The 21397-nt window shown below is 41.0% G+C and overlaps 1 protein-coding gene and 1 non-coding gene across 4 annotated transcripts in view; both read right to left on the bottom strand.

Annotated features, from left to right (window-relative positions):
- LOC126334712 (microtubule-associated protein futsch-like) overlaps positions 1-21397 on the bottom strand; it is an 802673-nt gene that overhangs the window by 582551 nt on the left and 198725 nt on the right. For all 3 annotated transcript variants that reach the window (XM_049997227.1, XM_049997256.1, XM_049997264.1), the window contains exon 3: positions 7536-7574. The gene's annotated coding sequence lies outside the window, so the exon portion shown is untranslated. The remainder of the gene's footprint in view (positions 1-7535; positions 7575-21397) is intronic.
- Trnal-caa (transfer RNA leucine (anticodon CAA)) lies at positions 3509-3623 on the bottom strand. The gene is made up of 2 exons: positions 3586-3623; positions 3509-3554 (listed from the first exon to the last, which is right to left on the bottom strand). It is a non-coding gene; the product is annotated as a tRNA-Leu (tRNA).

Genomic DNA, 21397 nt, shown 5'->3' with positions numbered 1-21397 from the left:
CGTTTTTCTGTAGTCGACATAACTAACTGTCTCGTTTGCGACATTGTTCGCTACAAACTCTAGAAACACAGGAGGTTCGGGTAGCATCACACAGCGGACTGCATGGTACAAAGACTCATGCGATTTTGAATCAAAACAAAAGTGCCTTCTGAGTGGCAACAAGTCTTCTGTTCGCAGTGAGTATGTCGGTGCACGAACTTAACTCTGTAGTGTCGAGTTTTGTTTGCAAGTAAGTAAAATTTTTTTATTGGATCTCTTATTATTATTCTCTGTATTTTAGGCTGCGACAATGTATAACCCAAGTAATAAAGATGGAATGAAAAATTATCACGATGATGTGTCCGGGTTGTATCAGACAAAGAAATTTCGGATCGTTCCGCACAAAACTTAAATATTTTACGGCTACTTTTCTTTAGATATTATGGCTCTGAATCTAGCTGGAGCGGTGAACACAAAAGCTCACAAATTGAAGTAAACATCAACACAGCTTTGATCAAAATACAGGCAACAGTGTGGCCGAACGCAACAAACCAAACGAATTTGCACGTTTGCCGTTACTGCCTACTGTAACTCTTTGCAATAAAATATGAAAAACTGAAATCAATGGCTGTAACCAGTCAATGGTTACAGTCCTTCATCTTCTACTGGTAAATAAGCGTATGTTAACACTGTTGTCGAAAGTGAAGGCAATGAAGAACTACGAGAAACAAATCGTTACACGACTCCCGAAAACATTCACCAAGCGAGCTGACTTAGTGTTAAACTATGGTGTTAAACTATGCTCTCAGACTGGATGTAATGATTGGAAGCACATTAATCGCATAATTTTAACACATGAAAATAGCCCAGCACACAGGCAATCTATGATGGTTTATCTGGCACGAAGTAAAGCGGTTGGTAGATATATACATACTTACCATCTCAACATCAAAAATAAGTGGATTACTGGAGAACGTACTTCAAAGGATTGTAGCTGTTCTAAAATTTTTGGCATCGAAAGGGCTTCCATTTCGCGGTGACAGTGAAATCCTCGGATCTCCTAACAATGGAAATTATTAGGGATGTGTGGAATTATTGAGCGGATTCGATCCATTTCTTCCAGATCACTTACAAAAATTTGGAAATCCTGGAAAAGGTAAAATTTCTCATTTATCAGCGAATATCTGTGATACTTTTATTGGTGTAATGGGAAAACAGGTCCAAAAAAATTATAAATGAAGTTAAGTAAGCAAAATATTTTTCCATTAGCTTTGACAGTACGCCCAATTTGTCTCATTTGACCAACTAACTGTTATAATTCGACACGTAAAAGACCGTCTTCCTGTCGAAAGGTTCCTAAAATTTATACCTATTAAAGACGATATTGTTGTTGTTGTTGTTGTTGTTGTTGTGGTCTTCAGTTCTGAGACTGGTTTGATGCAGCTCTCCACGCTACTCTATCCTTGCAAGCTTCTTCATCTCCCAGTACCTACTGCAACCAACATCCTTCTGAATCTGCTTAGTGCATTCATATTAAATACGATAAATCTGAGTATTTAGCGCAAAGCATCTTGAATTTTTTGAGAATCATGATATTCCCTTAAAAGATTGCAGAGGTCAAAGCTACAACAATGGTTCAAAAAGTCGGGGAAGTATAGTGGTGTGCAAGCAAGGGTCAAGGAATGTGAGTTTGCCACCTTTGTACCACGTGCGGGACATTTCCTAAAATTATAGGTATCCAAGCTGCTGGGCGTGTATCAGAGGCAACAGACTTTTTAAAATGGTTCAGAAAATGTGCAACTTTTTGTCGAGCTCTACCCACCGATGGAGTGTATTGACAAAACATTTAGGTTCAAAAAAAAGTTGTTGAAAGTCTTTCACAAACCAGATGGTCAGCCCGAGATGATGCAGTTAGCGTCTTGCACGAAGCTCATAAATTACAGAAACTTTGATGTCCATCGCAGAAGATACAGAACACGCAAGATAAACTAGAAACGAAGCCCTTGGTCTCCCCATAAAAATGGGAAAGCTAAAATTTATTATACTAACGGAAATTTGGAGCTCTATATTGGAAAGAATAGACAAAACAAATAATTATTTTCAGAAAGAAACAATAACATTACACGTTGCAACTAATTTGTTCGCTTCACTTGATTTTATCATTAACCTCAGGAATAAATTCGATGACTTCGAATCGTCTTCCAAGGAAAGAAACCCGGAATCTGATTACAAGGACCCAGTTCAAAGAACAAAACGTAGAAGCTCACGCCAGTTTTTTTTATGGCTCTGCACCGTCATTCCAACTGGATTTAAAAAAGAAATTCAAAGTAAAAACCTTTTTTCTTGTTGTTGATTCCCTGAGTGTTCATGTAAAACGACGATTAAGTTTGTATGAGAACGTTAGTTCACGTTTTGGTTTATTTTTCGCTTCAAAACTCTGAGTTCCGAAGAGATGAGACAAAGTTGCAAATAATTTGCTGTAATTTATTATGAAGACGTTAACGAGCAAGAGTTGGCAACGGATTGTCTGCAGTTAACAGAATACTTAAAAATTGTTCATAGTAAAAATGGGGGAACTAATAGTACATTGGAAATATATCACCTTTTGAAAGAAAACAAAATTGAAGACAACACATTTCCACATGTAGAAATCGCATTGAGAATCTTTTTAAGCATGATGGTAATCAACTGCAGTGCGAAACGCACCTTCTCCAAATTGAAAAGAACAAAAACTGAATTAAGAAGTACAGTATTTCAAGAGAGATGAACTAGTTTACCGCCGATGTCCATAAAATGTGATAAGCTCAAAAATGTGGATTTTGAAGAAGTGATTAACGATTTTGCCTATCTCGAATCTAGAGGGGTAGATTTTTGAGCTCTAATCTGTGAATGCTGAAAGAGTTACTTTTGTGGATTGTATTACACTATCTATTCATTTAATGTGGCTGCAAGGAAATAAAAAATATATCTAGAACCTCGCCAATCTGCTTTCTTTGTCTGTTCTAACAGAATAATGCTCTGACAAGGCCGTAGGGGTCCCATTATCATAAAGTGCCCAGGGCCTCCAATAGTCTAAAGATGGCCCTGATAGGCAGTGAATTTCCGCAGATGTTCTCATTGGCAGATCGAAACAAGCAACACTGCGTGTGGCAATATACTAAACATTAATTTATAACGGTCACTGTGTTTAATAGCACAATGCTCATCAGCGATCTAAGAAACATTAATAGTCACGAGGAATCTTCATTTGTTTGTTGATCTTTCTAATTATTAAACCTGTCGCATTATGAAGTTAAATCAGTTTCTTACTATCATTATTTACAAAACAATAAAGTTTGTTCGTAGTCGATTTTCATTTAAAGGTTAATTTTGGTGTAAGTGCAGCATTTGACGTATCTGCTCCCTTTGATGGTTAAATGACATTTTGTCACATATTGCATTTGCCGCTCCTGTGATGATTAACCTTTTAGGAATGCTCTCAGAGTACTTCAGTCGACACGAGTTCTCCCTGCAGAGATGTTAAAATTTTTGTCAGAAGTGGGATTCGAACCCACGCCCTCAGACGAGGACCAGAATGCTCACACCCGCTGAGCGGGCAAGGTTAACCTTGAGTCTGGCGCCTTAGACCGCTCGGCCATCCTGACAACGAGCGTTAGTTTCTCTACTAACGGTACTAGTATTCATTCCGGCCATTCTGTAGAATTTTCTCTGTGTTGCAAACCTATAGAACGTCTTAACAAAAAGATAAAAATAATGTCCGGCATATGGCGACCCACTAATTAATGAAATACTAGTGCAGAACAACGACCATACTAGACGACTGAACGCATTATTGACGACCATTCGGTGAATTATTAACCATGACAATGGTTTATCATGTCGAACATGGCGAAGCATGTGAAATTACGCTCTGGTTGCTATATTGGCCTTCGTATTTAGCAATCCGTCTCCTTTCCGCTTTAGTGAAAAGTGCTACTGCAGAATATAAAAAGACTTGCGCATTACGATTACAATCTTCTTTACATTCGCATTTGAATGCCGGTAAAACGCGGAAGATTACACGTGCATCAGACTTTTTTAAATAACAAAGTCAGAAGTATTCACTATGCAGCAATACACTTGTTTTCTGCATACTGCAGCCCGCCGAAAACCATGTTGCAATGTCGTCAGTAGCATATTTAAAATTAATATTTTGGGCAACTTGAGTCGGCATTTTCCTTTCGTGCTTATTTATATTTTAAAGTACTTATCTTACTAGCAATGTTGTTTATGTTACCTGAGATATATAAATTATGTTTGTGCAAAGTTTGGTACACGCATATCTTTTTTTGTAATGAGGTGCTATGCCCGGATAGAAAGTGAAGACGTAAATTCAGTGAAGTGAAAATGGATAAAGTTATAAGTTATAAGAATGGGTTTACCAAGCTGGACTGGCAGAGATGATATCGGTTCTTTTGTGTGGTGGAATGCGTCGAATAGAGGTCAGATGGTATGTGACCAATCGAAGAACAACCAGTTTTCAGAGGAGGTTGCATTAGCGCTTGTCGATATTTGTTCACTGCTCTAGAATTTTGTAGTCTAGGCCCTAGGGTATCGAAGTTTAATTGTCTATGAGGAATGTGTGTAAATAGAGCCTAGGTGGTTAGTGGTTCATTTTAAAGGAATGACACCGAGTTTTTTGACTTTATGGGACATGTGAACGGAAATTTACATGGACATTATTTTGTGTAAACAGAGCTGCACGAGTAAAAATAAGAAGCAGTGACATTTTTAAATACATAGCTTATTGACTTCATTAAGTGGTTATTTAATATACGATCGGCCCTCACCAAAAAAATAAATCAGACGTGCTATGATCCATTGAAACATGTGAACATTTCATGTCAGTCCGGCCTTACGCATTTCATCCCGGGCATCTTGAATGTATTTATTTACTGCAGAGCTCTGAATTTTCAGAGTCTTCACACACAGAAAGTAATATCCATTATTATAACCACCAATTTCCATAAATTCAGAGTGGCCATACTAGACACAGACAATATAAAATTAGAAAAGCTTCTTCCTTTAATCTGGCGAAACAAATTAATGATTACAACTCTTTCGTAGGCTAAACGACACAACAAAAGACAACCTCGCTGACTTGTGCATCAGCAGTGCAAAAGACGTGTAATACAATAATATAATGAACATGATTGGATCGGACTCACGTGGAATTCTATTCTTCAATTAACGTTCTCTCATCCTTGTGTAATTCCGGTGCTCGGTTAACTGTCATTGCAATAATTGTGTGTTGTTGTCAATAAAGAACTAGAAACTACAACTTCCCACGACTTAAGGTTCTATGGGGATTTCACATTGTTGTAAGCTAAATGCAAATCTGGTGATTCTTCCCATTTGTTCCGAATTGGGACTCTCTATAGTCTATACACCACTACCAGCTCTGGCATTTGGCTGAAAAGTCCCGGATGCTCACCATGGACCATTACTCAGACAGGCCACTTAACCTAGAAAATGAAAATTATACGCAAAAATACATTTCAATATTTCCAAATTTTATGTATTCTCACAGCATACGAAAATCTGTTAACAAAACTTATATACGAACTGTTTCACATTAAGAGTTTAATAAAAAGATACAATTTTACTTTAGTTTTGTTTTTGTGTTTTCTATTATGTCTGTTCCAGTTATGAGCATTTTCTTTATGTGAGTGTCTATAAATTAGTTATACAAAAATAACCTTTAATTGCGTAAAGGGTAAATAGCTTAAAAAAAGTTTGATCTTTAAGTTTTATTCCTGCCTGACACTGTTAGTTCCTGACGTTCCCGCTAGGTGGCATCTGTGAGTATGTCAATGCAACAGTCATCATCGAGTGCAGTGTGTACGGAGTGTTGTGTATTATTTGATGACTCCAATTCTGCCATTACAGTTCAGAAACAATTCGGAATTATTATGTCCCAAACAATCACCTCAAAGACAATCTGTTATTAATTGGTGCAATTGTTTCACCGAATCTAGCTGTGTATTACATATGACTATCATCTGATTTAATCACAATGGGCTTCTGTGTATGGGGTTATATTAAAGACAGACAGTTTGTTCCTCCGTTTACAGCTAACAGAAGCGGTTGCTGCCATATAGCAAGATTTGCTTCACAGGATTTGGCAGTAAACTGATTATAGGTAAAAAATTTGTCGTATCACGTATTGATCACTTGTAAAAAAATTCAAGATATACTGCACTCAGGGCTGTATCAATGATATCTGTAAGATATTTGCCTTTTTCACAATCAAAGGTTACTTTTATGTAACTAATTTATAAACATCCTGTATATTTGAATGTGTGTGCCAGTGCATGCATATAATAACGCTATATAGTAATAACAAAGAAGTTAAAAAACGAACATGCATTGCTAGATGAAATGTTTTATCTGGAGATTGGACGTTGGAAAGATATTTTCATACAAACTAAATGAGGCAGGAGAGGAGATTTTCATCTGTTGACAGTAATGACAGGATGTCTACTTAAGTGGTAGAGGTAGAACACAAGTAAAGAGAAATTAATGCTGTCATTCGTCTCAGTTGCTACTCCAAACATGTCCCTTATATTATTATACTAGACATTCTTACGACTGTATCCGAATTTTTTTAAGTGTCTTCTCCAAACACTGCTGACCTCACACCTACATATCTGTAGATCACTGAAGATGCCTCACACGATTAGGTGAAACATGTCTGGTGAAAACTCAGTTTCGAAATATTGATAATACTTATTCTCAGTGTGCACGATCAACATATACATACTGTACATTTGTTAATTAAATTCATTATAAACAATCCATCGCAATTTGAGAAGAGTAGTAATTGCCACGACTTCAGCCAGGGATGGTTTACGGCCAAAGCGTCTGTGAGATTTCTATACAGGACGTACCACAATTAACAACGGAAATGAACATGCATTGAAGTGTATGAAGGAAAAGGGGGATGAAAGGGGGGGCGGGAATGGCGCCAAACAGTAAGTCGCTTGTGTGGAAAAATAATCTCGAACTGGTCCTGACTACAACTCTAGAAGAAAACAAAGATTTCCGGTAGTTATTAGAAGAGTTGTGCCTCAAGAGAGAAATCAGATACGCAGCCACAAAAATCTTTGATAATTTGTCCAGTAACAGATAATGTTTGACTGGTAGCAGAGAACATTGAATGAAATCTGAAATAATTTCTTTTGCACGAGTCCTTCAGCTGTATAGACAAATATTTAATGGAAATAGTGGTAGTATTTGTAGTATATTAACAATCGTGCTACGTTTCTTGTTACTTTGTGTTTCGCTTGTAACATGAGTGATAACAAAAGCGTAGTAAGTTCGTTTTAATTAAATTTAACCCGTTGTGCTCTTTAGTATCGTGCGAAGGCATAACACACATACACCCTCGTGCGCGCCCATGCACACAAGCAAATAAAGTGTGGAGGGCTGTACATAGCCTGTAACCTAAAGCGGTCTACCTTGTTTCGAGAGAACTCAAGTAAATGACGTATGAAGAACGTAATTTGCTAACTCACCTTCTCGGAATCTTGTTAGACGCCTGCTGCGACCTCAGCCTGAAACAAATAAAAAGATACCTGTAACAGGTGCAAGACAGTTCGCAGATCGGCGCTACGAGATTTCTCTTTCAAACACTAGGACGGCAGAATATACTCTAATAATGTCTTCTCCTCTCTGTGTTTACAGACGAGAAACGCCAACTCCCAGCCACAAGGATGGGGTTCAGATAACGTCTCAACGTAAGTATAGCCAGAAGAAATGCTGTCAATTACTGAACGCTGCGTACTCAACGACGACTTCCAACCTGGAGGTGAAGTCCAGAATCGTATAGGTATGCAACAGTACAGTGCCTAACTGTTCTAACTATAAACTCTTCTGAGAACAAAGACAGCAAGTCCGTTTGTACCAACAAAGCTGATACCGAGCGACCGTCACACACTGGCACTCACAACGTAAGACCTCGTCTCTCCACCGCTGGCTTCCCAGCAAGGTTCGGCTCCCCCACCCTCGTAATTCCGAAAACGAATCATATTCCCGAAACCAAGGAATATTCATCCTCTCAACAGGTTCTTCCGAACGCCGACAATATTTAAGTCTTTTGTCGTCCAGCGCAGAAAGTTTGCGAGGAAAAACCTATGCTCGTACAATGGTACGCTTCTGTGTAAAAATCCTTGGAAATAACCCAACCTGCGTGGTATACAAGGTGCCGCTTCTTCGTTCCTCTCACCTGAGTCCAAGATTTGCAGAGTTCCCGGTTATCCTTTCGGTCCTACAATAGCGGCCGGCCTATTGTGCTCCGGAGCTCAGGTGATACGACGTTCCTTTAGATACTTCCTGTTTTTAAGCAGGACCAACACCTGTGCGGGTCTTCCACCCAGAGCTTGAGTTCTACCTGCCGTTTCTTCTCCACTGGTGTTCGAACCTGTACTAGTATAGACAATCATTCATTACGCCGTTCTGTTAATAAAGACACTCCGTCATCTTTCATGCAATAATCGTTAACAATTACTTACAAGGCGTACGTGACAATGTCAGTCTCCTTTATATATTCATATAAACGATGTACAACCTATCACAGGATACCTAATTGTGGTCGTAGTTCACGGCAAAGTATGTGGATGAGTGCTTGTAAGGTGCGAAATTATAGCCGCCTTACAACACTACTAATGTTGTATTCGATCATTACGGGTTTGTTTGTTCTATTCATACGCACTGACTTACATTCTTCTAAGTTCATCACATCAAGTAAAAATTTTGTCTAGGTCGTTTTGTGTCACCTGGTCCCGGCGGAGGTTCGTGTGTGTGTGTGTGTGTGTGTGTGTGGTTTGAGGTATTCGGGCGCTAAACAGCATGGTCATCAGCGTCCAAACGCATAGAAACAGGAACACATGCGGTGAAGGGACGAAGACGGACAGCGAACAAGGAGAACGGCTAAGAGGCACAAACCTGACGCAGTTCCAAATCCTCACATACAGAGGCAAAACAAGAGGAGAAGAAACGTACTAAAAAAAAGGGAAGAAAACACACAGGATCTGGCTCAGTTGTTGCTACCTGGTGAAAGAGAGATCTTGCACAATCCGCCTTAATCTGCCATCGTTTCATAGAGGAGGGGGATAGACAATGGTTCCAACTATGAGAGCAGGAGTAAAGAAGGCGCATCCCCACATATAGCTGACCAGCTATCTTCGATCTAACAGCAAAAAGTTTAAACACCTCTTATCTCTGATTTCCTATGTATGTGTAACCATTTTAGGAAACTGTCCAGTCTAATTAACACTGAGATAACTGCATACTGAACAGTTATGAGGAAGCTCTGTGACATGAATCAGTCGTTGTGTGTGTGTGTGTGGTTTGAGGTTTTCGGGCGCTAAACAGGACGGTCTCACATACAGAGGCAAAACAAGAGGAGAAGAAACGCACTAAAAAAGGAAAGGAAACCCAAGGGAAAGAGAACAGAAATCGAAGTGAAAGAAGTAGGTAATCGTGACTGGCGGACCTCTTACCTAAAACCTGGGTGAGCCAGTCACCCAGCAGCACATTAAAATCCTCTCCCTAAAATCTGAGGCAAGAAATTGGACAGGACAGAAAACCGTAAGACCTTAACCTCAGTCGTTGCGTCGTCCTCCCTCGGGTATGGGTGTGCGTTTGTCCTTAGGATAATTTAGGTTAAGTAGTGCGTAAGCTAAGGGTCTGATGACCTTAGCAGTTAAGTGCCATAAGAGTACACACACATTTGAACATTTCTTAGTCACCTGACTTCGATACCTTGCTGCATGCCACGGCATCATCAGCTGACAACCGCAGATTACTGCCCACTCGGTCTGCCACATCATTTACGTATATGCGCAGCTTGTTGGGGGACCCTGACAGTAGCGGCCGAGTCCCCGGCATCGGTATCAGTTACAGGACTCGGGACATGGGACCACTTTCCTCGCATGGCCGCTAATGGGCAGCCCAGCACGGGAGCAAGAGTACCGGCGGCTGCCTCGCCTCATGTTTTATACATCGCCGCGCCTGGGACTCATTCCCGCTTTTGGCGGTGCCAGCTTCTGCGACTGCCGTATGCGACACAAATGTGCCATACCAGTCCGTGCCGCAGCTGCTTTCCACATAAGCAGCTCTCCACTCAGGATGAAAGTGTCCCGGCAGAACCGCCTTCTCTACGTTCACTATGCTCGCGATCATTCGCAGTAGAATTTTGCCCGACACCAGTTGCATAAACGTCTGACTCAGTTGGGCTGAAACAGGAACATTTTGTCTATGTTTCGTATAAATTTACATTTTCGCATGTGCCAAGTTTCGGACAAACCTCTTTAGTGCAACGTCGGGAGAAATAGAGGGCAACCTGTTTGTGAGAGCGTGCAGCACAAATGACAAGTTAATGACAAATTACAACGTCTTTGACAGTACTTATATGTTCATATGTTCAACAAATAACAGAATACTATTTCTGAGTGGTAACTGACTGACGTTATGCACATTCAGCATGACTTCACCCACCCACCCACCCACACACACCCACACACCCACACACCCACCCACCCACCCACCCACCCACCCGCCCACCCACCCACACACACACACACACACACACACACACACACACACATACATATATATATATATATATATATATATATATATATATATATATATATATATATATAATAGCAAAAACATGTGAAAGCACATTAAAAAACAGAGGCACAAAGGGCATAAGCATGGGCCAAGAAAAGAACAAATTTGAAGTGAAATGTTTAGCTTTTGCAGATGATATGGCACTGATAACTGAAAACCGAACAGACGCAACAGTTATGCTTGGTCTCTTACACGAGATTTCTGAAAAGACTGGGCTAAAAATATCCTATGAAAAACCGAGTATATAGAACACATACATAATACAGAAAAGTTTATGAAACCAAAGTATGGAAAAATTAAAAGAGTTGATAGATTCAAATACCTGGGGGAGTGGATCCAAGCCAATGGACTGGATACTACAACAAATAAAGAAAGAATAAAAAAGAATTTGCATATAAATTAACACAAAACTACTACAATAAGAAATCAATATCCATAAAAGCGAGGGTTAAACATTATAATTCAGTTATTAGGAAACAAGCAACGTATGGATCACAGTGCATAACATTGAATTAGAAAGGCGAATTAAGAGAACTAGAAAAAAAAGAGAGAAAAATACTGAGAACAATTCTAGATCTTGAGAAAAACAAGGAAAATAGGTGGATTAAAAGGAGAAATGAAGACTTATACAAAAATACAGAAAAGATTTGCAGATACACTGATGAAGAGACGGCTAAAATTTTATGGACATTTTTAATTACGTTAGTAAGCTGAAAAAACTGTAGGATAGATAGAAGCAGTAAAGAAAGACGCCAACAAAATAGGTGTTACAGAAGAAATAATACGTGACAGGAAAACGCAAACTATGAAGAAGATGAGCCAAAACCTCGACCCAAGAGAGTGTGGACAGATGAGCAGAGACAAGCAGTTGGTTAGAAAATGAAGAAGTACTGGGAAGAACGGAAGAAAAAGAAACACCATAAGTGTTAAATTGTATACGGTTCATAGCTGGCGAAGTGTGCACTCGAAATTTGTTGGCCAGAGGTCATACTTGGTAAGGTTGCAGTGACGTGCTCGCTGCTCGTGGAGTTGTTCAAAAATACGTAAATTATTCAGTTGTAAACTGCCATATGTAAAGTTTATTATATAGGGGGTGAAGATTAATAATACCGACAAACTGCAGGGACGGATTCTTGACTGGACATGGAGGGAAAAAAGTTCCTATGAACATGTGTCCGGTAATGCATCGTTGCCACGGCAGATGGCGCTGACGAACTACAGTTCCTGTGACCACATGCTGAGTGTTCCGAGTGTCTTGCAGGCTGTGTGGTTGACGCAGCGTACTGTTAGGAGCAAAATGGTCGGGTGTTCTTGTTGGGAACGAGTGGAGTTGGTGTTTGTGTGTGGCCAAGCAGATGCAAACGGTCGAGAGGCAGCTCGGCTGTGCATAACACGTACCCTCATAGACGCCAACCACATCATACAACATTTCAAGCTCTTTTTGGGCGTTTTGTGTCATCGTGTGTCCTTACCTCTCGCCCAACGAACGTGGAGGGAGACGGCGGGATGTGCGTACCGCAGATTTGGAAGAACAGGTTCTACAAGATGCTGAGGCGAACCCTACAACAAGCTCCAGGCAAGTGGCCCTCCAACATAATTTAAGCCAAAGTACTATTATGTGTATCCTGCGTGACAACCGCTACTATCCCTATCAACTGCAAAGAGTGCAAGGATTATCAGCTGCGGATTTTGCAAATGTATTTTGCACCAGACCAACACAGTTATGAGATTTCTGTCATCAGTCTTCTTTACTGACGAAGCACCCTTTACCAGAACTGGCATTATCAGTGTGCATAATCGTCATCTGTGGGTTACAGACATAGTTAGAGAAACTTTCATTCGTCAGAGTCATCTTCCGTAGCAACGACGCATTCCCAAACATATGTTCATAGGACCTCTTTTCCTCCACTTCTGGTCCTTTTCCTGTCAGGAATTCGTCCTTGCAGTTTTGTTAATGTTCACCCCTTATAATGTACTTAATATGCTTTTCATATGATTCTAATATAGTAAAATAAATACTAAAATACACTCCTGGAAATGGAAAAAAGAACACATTGACACCGGTGTGTCAGACCCACCATACTTGCTCCGGACACTGCGAGAGGGCTGTACAAGCAATGATCACACGCACCGCACAGCGGACACACCAGGAACCGCGGTGTTGGCCGTCGAATGGCGCTAGCTGCGCAGCATTTGTGCACCGCCGCCGTCAGTGTCAGCCAGTTTGCCGTGGCATACGAAGCTCCATCGCAGTCTTTAACACTGGTAGCATGCCGCGACAGCGTGGACGTGAACCGTATGTGCAGTTGACGGACTTTGAGCGAGGGCGTATAGCGGGCATGCGGGAGGCCGGGTGGACGTACCGCCGAATTGCTCAACACGTGGGGCGTGAGGTCTCCACAGTATATCGATGTTGCCGCCAGTGGTCGGCGGAAGGTGCACGTGCCCGTCGACCTGGGACCGGACCGCAGCGACGCACGGATGCACGCCAAGACCGTAGGATCCTACGCAGTGCCGTAGGGGACCGCACCACCACTTCCCAGCAAATTAGGGACACTGTTGCTCCTGGGGTATCGGCGAGGACCATTCGCAACCGTCTCCATGAAGCTGGGCTACGGTCCCGCACACCCTTAGACTGTCTTCCGCTCACGCTCCAACATCGTGCAGCCCGCCTCCAGTGGTGTCGCGACAGGCGTGAATGGAGGGACGAATGGAGACGTGTCGCCTTCAGCGATGAGAGTCGCTTCTGCCTTGGTGCCAATGATGGTCGTATGCGTGTTTGGCGCCGTGCAGGTGAGCGCCACAATCAGGACTGCATACGACCGAGGCACACAGGGCCACAGGGCCAACACCCGGCATCATGGTGTGGGCAGCGATCTCCTACACTGGCCGTACACCTCTGGTGATAGTCGAGGGGACACTGAATAGTGCATGGTACATCCAAACCGTCATCGAACCCATCGTTCTACCATTCCTAGACCGACAAGGGAAATTGCTTTTCCAACAGGACAATACACATCCGCATGTATCCCGTGCCACCCAACGTGCTCTACAAGGTGTGAGTCAACTACCCTGGCCAGCAAGATCTCCGGATGTGTCCCCCATTGCGCATGTTTGGGACTGGATGAAGCGTCGTCTCACGCTGTCTGCACGTCCAGCACGAACGCTGGTCCAACTGAGGCGCCAGGTGGAAATGGCATGGCAAGCCGTTCCACAGGACTACATCCAGCATCTCTACGATCGTCTCCATGGGAGAATAGCAGCCTGCATTGCTGCGAAAGGTGGATACACACTGTACTAGTGCCGACATTGTGCATGCTCTGTTGCCTGTGTCTATGTGCCTGTGGTTCTGTCAGTGTGATCATGTGATGTATCTGACCCCAGGAATGTGTCAATATAGTTTCCCCTTCCTGGGACAATGAATTCACGGTGTTCTTATTTCAATTTCCAGGAGTGTATCTATAGTGATTACTGTAAAAAGGAAATTTGTAGACGTGTATAAACTCTTATTACATAAAAATCAGTATAGTTTCAAGCGTTAAAGTACTGTTCTCAAAGAAATTTGTAATTTTAAATAAAATGAAATTAAATGTACAATCTGATTATGTAAAATCCATATAGTGTCTGCGGTTATTTACATGTCTTGCCTTTGCATTGCGGTCAGTCAGTAGAATTATGTACTTCCAAGGCTGTGGAACCATGTCACGTAAAAGTGAACATGTGCACAAATGTGCACTGTTAGGCAGTTCGTGACATTCCGTCACGCTGATCACTCAGCTACCGGGGGCGAACACTGAACAGTCAATAATTGCCTACTTAATTTCGGACTACAGTGATTGCAATGAATATTAACTTTTTGCTTCAATACGAATTTTTTATACATGCCTGACGTCTGTTCCTCTGTCTTGGATAATAGTACATAGCATGAGCCATTATTAGTGTCATATTTAAACAATCCTCCCCCCATGAACCATGGACCTTGCCCTTGGTGGGGAGGCTTGCGTGCCTCAGCGATACAGATGGCTGTACCATAGGTGCAACCACAACGGAGGGGTATCTGTTGAGAGGCCAGACAAACGTGTGGTTCCTGAAGAGGGGCAGCAGCCTTTTCAGTAGTTGCAGGGGCAACAGTCTGGATGATTGACTGATCTGGCCTTGTAACCCTAACCAAAACGGCCTTGCTGTGCTGGTACTGCGAACGGCTGAAAGCAAGGGAAAACTACAGCCGTAATTTTTCCCGAGGGCATGCAGCTTTACTGTATGGTTAAATGATGATGGCGTCCTCTTGGGTAAAATGTTCCGGAGGTAAAATAGTCCCCCATTCGGATTTCCGGGCGAGGACTACTCAAGAGGACGTCGTTATCAGGAGAAAGAAAACTGGCGTTCTACGGATCGGAGCGTGGAATGTCAGATCTCTTAATCGAGCAGATAGGTTAGAAAATTTAAAAAGGGAAATGGATAGGTTAAAGTTAAATATAGTGGGAATTAGTGAAGTTCGGTGGCAGGAGGAACAAGACTTCTGGTCAGGTGACTACAGGGTTATAAACACAAAATCAAATACGGGTAATGCAGGATTAGGTTTAATAATGAATAAAAAATAGGAGTCCGGGTAAGATACTACAAACAGCATAGTGAACGCATTATTGTGACCAAGATAGACACAAAGCCGATGCCCACTACAATAGTACAAGTTTATATGCCAACTAGCTCTGCAGGTGATGAAGAAATTGATGAAATGTATGATGAAGTAAAAGAAATTACTCAGGTAGTGAAGGGAGACGAAAATTTCATAGTCATGGCTGACTGGAATTCGAGAGCAGAAAAAGGGAGAGAAGGAAACATAGTAGGTGAATAGTGATGGGGGGGGGGGGGGGTAAGAAATGAAAGAGGTAGCCGTGTGATAGAATTTTGCACAGAGCATAGCTTAATCATAGGTAACACTTGTTTCAAGAATCATAAAAGAAGGTTGTATACATGGAAGAATCCCGGAGATACTAAAAGGTATCAGATAGATTATATAACTGTAAAACAGAGATTTAGGAACCAGGTTTTAAATTGTAAGACATTTCCAGGGGCAGATGTGGACTCTGACCACAATCTATTGGATATGAACTGTAGATTAAAACTGAAGAAATTGCAAAAAGCTGGGAATTTAAGGAGATGGGACCTGAATAAACTGAGTAAACCAGAGGTTGTACAGAGTTTCAGGGACAGCATAAGGGAACAATTGACAGGAATGGGGTAAAGAAATGCAGTAGAAGAAGAATGGGTAGCTCTGAGGGACGAAGTAGTGAAGCCAGCAGAGGATCAAGTAGGTAAAAAGACGAGGGCTAGTAGAACTCCTTGGGTAACAGAAGAGATACTGAATTTAACTGATGAAAGGAGAAAATACAAAAATGCAGTAAGTGAAGCAGGCAGAAGGAATACAAACGTCTCAAAAATGAGATCGACAGGAAGTGCAATATGGCTAAGCAGGGATGGCTAGAGGACAAATGTAAGGATGTAGAGGCGTATCTCGCTAGGGATAAGATAGATACTGCCTACAGGAAAATTAAAGAGACCTTTGGAGAAAAGAGAGCCACTTGTATGAATACCAAGAGCTCAGATGGAAACCCAGTTCTAAGCAAAGAGGGGAAAGCAGAAAGGTGGAAGGAGTATGTAGAGGGTCTATACAAGGGTGGTGTACTTGAGGACAATATTATGGAAATGGAAGGGGAAGTAGATGAAGATGAAATGGGAGATAAGATACTGCGTGAAGAGTTTGACAGAGCACTGAAAGACCTGAGTCGAAACAAGGCCCCGGGAGCAGGCGAAATACCCTCAGACGTCAAGAAGAATATAATAATTCCAATCTCAAAGATAGCAGGTGTTGACAGATGTGAAAATTACCGAACTATCAGTTTAATAAGTCACAGCTGCAAAATACTAACGCAAATTATTTACAGACGAATGGAAAAACTGGTAGAAGCCGACCTCGGGGATGATCAGTTTGAATTCTGTAGAAATGTTGGAACACGTGAGGCAATACTGACCTTACGAATTATCTTAGAAGAAAGATTAAGAAAGGCAAACCTACGTTTCTAGCATTTGTAGACTTAGAGAAAGCTTTTGACAGTGTTGACTGGAATACTCTCTTTCAAATTCTGAAGGTGTAAAATACAGGCAGCGAAAGGCTATTTACCAATTGTACAGAAACCAGATGGCAGTTATAAGAGTCGAGGGGCATGAAAGGGAAGCAGTGGTTGGGATGGGAAAGAGACAGGTTTGTAGCCTCTCCCCGATGTTATTCAATCTATATATTGAGCAAGCAGTAAAGGAAACAAAAGAAAAATTCGGAGTAGGTATTAAAGTCTATGGAGAAGAAATAAAAACTTTGAGGTTCGCCGATGACATTGTAATTCTGTCAGAGACAGCAAAGGACTTGGAAGAGCAGTTGAACTTAATGGACAGTGTCTTGAAAGGAGGATATAAGATGAACATCAACAACAACAAAAACAACGATAATGGAATGTAGTCGAATTAAGTCGGGTGATGCTGAGGGAATTAGATTAGGAAATGACACACTTAAAGTAGTAAAGGAGTTTTGCTATTTGGGGAGCAAAATAACTGATGATGGTCGAAGTAGAGAGGATATAAAATGTAGACTGGCAATGGCAGGGAAAGCGTTTCTGAAGAAGAGAAATTTGTTAACATCGGGTATAGATTTAGGTGTCAGGAAGGCGTTTCTGAAAGTATTTGTATGGAGTGTAGCCAAGTATGGAAGTGAAACATGGACAATAAATAGTTTGGACAAGAAGAGAATAGAAGCTTTCGAAATGTGGTGCTACAGAAGAATGTTGAAGATTAGGTGGTAGATCACGTAACTAATGAGGAGGTATTGAATAGGATTGGGGAGATGATAAGTTTGTGGCACAACTTGACCAGAAGAAGGGATCGGTTGGTAGGAAATGTCCTGAGGCATCAAGGGATTACAAATTTAGCATTGGAGGGCAGCGTGGAGGGTAAAAATTGTAGAGGGAGACCAAGAGATGAATACACTAAGCAGATTCAGAAGGATGTAAGTTGCAGTAGGTACTGGGAGATGAAAGAGCTTGCACGGGATAGATTAGCATGGAGAGCTGCATCAAACCAGTCTTAGGACTGAAGACCACAACAACAACATTTAAACAATTAGCTATTGGAAACTGGATTCTATGTTTTGTGGCTGAAAAATATTAATCAGAATCATACTGCACTGCAACTGTGTAGCTAGTTTTAAAATTCAGATTTATGTGAGACTTACGTAGTTAACACCGTTTTATGTGTTCAGTGCTGTACGATCACAAACATGTAAATGAACGGCATGGCATATTGTACTAATACACTGACGTCGCATTTCCCAAAATTTTATCACAACAAACCGCACTAAAAGTGATGCTTTTTGGAAACGTCTTTAATGCGGTGTATCACTGAAACTGCAGCTTTTTTTAAATACGCAAATTGAAATACGAAAACCATCAAATATGACATTTTAGCTTCGCAGACACTTGAATCTACATAGCGGCTGCTCGGTTTGCTTCTATCAGCCAAACACAGTACAGGAATTTTGACCTCAGCCAAATATCACTAATTCGACACACTAACAGTCGCAGCACAAATGAGCACATACGAAATTCAATAAAGTTCAGTACTGAAAACACGAAAAACATTAACCTTGCAGCACGAATAAAACAGAAATGGTAAATGTGTCAGATTAAAATACAAACAGCACAGTACGCAGCAAGGCCATATCTACACATTCTGTCCAGTCAATAAACGTTGGTGTGGTAGTGGTTCAGAAACGGTTTGGAAGTCAAGATATGACTGCCTTGACTGATAACTCTACAGGTTACAAGTGAGAAAAGCGGGAGTTGATTTTTGCATGATCAATGTTTTCGAGATTTATATTCATTGGCAAAATTAAGGTAATTCTGGTCCACATAACTTATAATGTATGTGCTCTGAGTATCTTCTAAGATCTTACGTTGTCCATTGCCCCAGACAATAGAAAAAAGACGTGTATGTCTTCTTGTGAGACAACTCATAATTTTTTCCGTGAGCACAAGATATTTTGTACTCAACTATCAGATGCCGGCTTTTGCGTGACAGCAATCGGAGATTAAGTGAAGCGCTTGCGCCGCGATAAAGCTTCAGGTGCACTGCGCGCCATCTGTCCGCGACAGCAGAAAGTTCTCGCGGCACCACTCCACGCCGGCTTCCATATTTGGCGCTGACGCGGCGTGATGAGCGCACGGCAGCGGCATGGGGTGGCGCGACATCTAGCAGCAACCGACACAGCTCACTCTCTATCCGACTGTAGCGTCAACGATACCATAACGTCTAAAAAAAGTCTAACCGTTATGACGATAGTGTAAATTGGAGATGGTGTCGGCTTCAGCAGGGACAAAAAACCCACCAGATTCTTCTTCGTTAACGAGAAAGTGTTGGCGTGATGTTCCTGTCGTTTAGTTAAAAGTAATTAGTACTGTTCACATTTGAACAACCACAATCGTGACACTACAGATTACAAATCTGTTCATAAATAAGGAACAGATTTCAAATATTTATTGCTTCCAAACCACAAAAGACAGGAGCACAATTCCAACGTTCCTGGAAGGAGAAAGTTCAAATTTTTATGCTTTCTATGATTTCCTGCCACACACGAAGCAACTGGTGTCTCGTTATCGAATTCACAGCTTCAACAGTGCGATGTCGCAGACTTTCAAGAGCATCATGCATAGGAGTAGGGGGGATAAAAATGCGGTCCTTTACGTAACCCCACAGATAAAAAGTCACAAGGTGAGAGATCTGGAGACGGGAGGCCACATTGAATGGATAAAAATTTGAACTTTTTTCTTTCCGGGAACGATGGAATTGTGTTTCTTTTATAGTCTGGAAGCAATAAATGTTTGAAAACTGTTACTTATTTTTGAATAACTCAGTAATTTTTTTTATATATAAAGTCAGCCGGAATCAAGGGCCAATAAATGCATACTTCTAAGACTCTCACGAGAAAAAGGGTTTCTACGCGCTTATTATTTCGATGGTGCAGCTAATATTTGTGCGCGGAATAAAGATGTACAGGAAATCCTTGTTGACAACCGAAGAGGTGCAATATTTCCTCAATAATCATTATTTGGAACTTTCACTACAGGAAGTCTCAGCAATCTACAATCCATTGTGCTATCTCTTGAAAACTGTGAAAGACATCTGAAATATAACTCTGGAACGCACAAAAATAAAAAACGTGTACACAGATGCTTGAGTCGACAAGACGAATCCGAATCCGAAAGTTGAACGGGTGATACCAATATGCTCGACCCGATAACATGTATGGGAAAAATTCTTGAAACATTCCAGGAAAAACTATGATGGGACTCAGAAAACGGTGACCAAAGTACTGAATGCACAGAGCTCATTTAGAGACGAAGGACGATCGTCCTTGACTCAATAATGACTCAGTCGATATGCACCAAGCTCTCCTCCTTTATGTTCATGAAGACAGGGCTGGAAAAATATGTCATGGAAATTATGAAAGAATTTGTGTTCCCAAGTGTGGAAAGGGAATGTGCGCTTGGAAATTGTATGTAAAAATGTTGTAGGAGAAAGACGTCTTTTCCTTTTTCAAAGAAATTATTTTTTTCCCATTAAGACGCGATGCACTTTGTTTCTAAAATAATAATAGTAATAATGCAACAACAATAATGCAAAAATAAGGAACTACATTAAAGTACTGAAATCAGAATGCCTATAAGCAAGGGAATGCCTAATATTAAACTATAATATAAATAAATTAGAAATAAATTAGAATTGCTAGAAGCGCGAAACATTAGGAAAATATCAGAATAACGGAAAACTATGGAAGATGGAAATTACGAAGTAACGATAAAATTCTTCTAAACAAAGAAAACATATCAGACGTAATGAGAAAAAGAAAACCGTTGTTTTCTGGGGATTTATATCGAGTGCAAGAAAGTAGAGTAACCAAAATGAGTTTGAAATATTTTTGGATGAGAAGCATCAACAAGTTGGATCCACGAAGTAAGAAAGGACTTGTCAGGAAAAACATGAAAGCTGAAAAAACAACTGATAGAGGAGTGTTTAGGGCGAAAGTATGGACTGATTTCAAGAAAAAAACATAGCGAACAGATGAAAGTGTACTGGAAGGAAAAAAAACAAAAAACAAAAACAAAAAGAAGTCGAAAGTGGCACGTAGTTCCTACTTGGCCTACCCGAGAAGAAAGAAAAGGAGGTTTATCAATGATTGTTTATTATTGAAGTCTACTTTTGTCCGAAAGTTGTAGAACTAATGTCTTTAGTGAAACTGTCTTCAAGTAGCAGGACCTATAAAATTGGTTCCGTATTAAAGGTTTTTAATCTTATTGAATTGTTTGCCTTCGTAGGAGAATATAGCGCTGACTGCTTAACTATGCTTATACATTTGTACAAATTTTCTAAAAGGTATTGGTGGCGTAGAAAAAAAGTGGTAAAGCGCGTGGAAAAGCTGCGGATTCGAATCCTGGTAAAACCATGGTAATTTTGCCGTCTGCATTGAACGTAGCTTTCACACCTAGTGACGTGAAGGTTCCCCATTACCAGCTCCTGGTTCGGATTCCACGTTAAGCTGTGGGTCCCCTTTCTATGGTTGGGTAACAGGGGTAGGTTAGGGACACGCAAGTGACCAAAATGACGCCCAATTGAAAGACATGTACCCGACCTTTGA

This window comes from Schistocerca gregaria, chromosome 1, assembly GCF_023897955.1.
Source record: "Schistocerca gregaria isolate iqSchGreg1 chromosome 1, iqSchGreg1.2, whole genome shotgun sequence".
Classification (NCBI taxonomy): Eukaryota; Metazoa; Arthropoda; class Insecta; order Orthoptera; family Acrididae; genus Schistocerca; species Schistocerca gregaria.
Note: the sequence above shows the minus strand (reverse complement) of the source record. Positions and strands in the feature narration are given on the sequence as shown.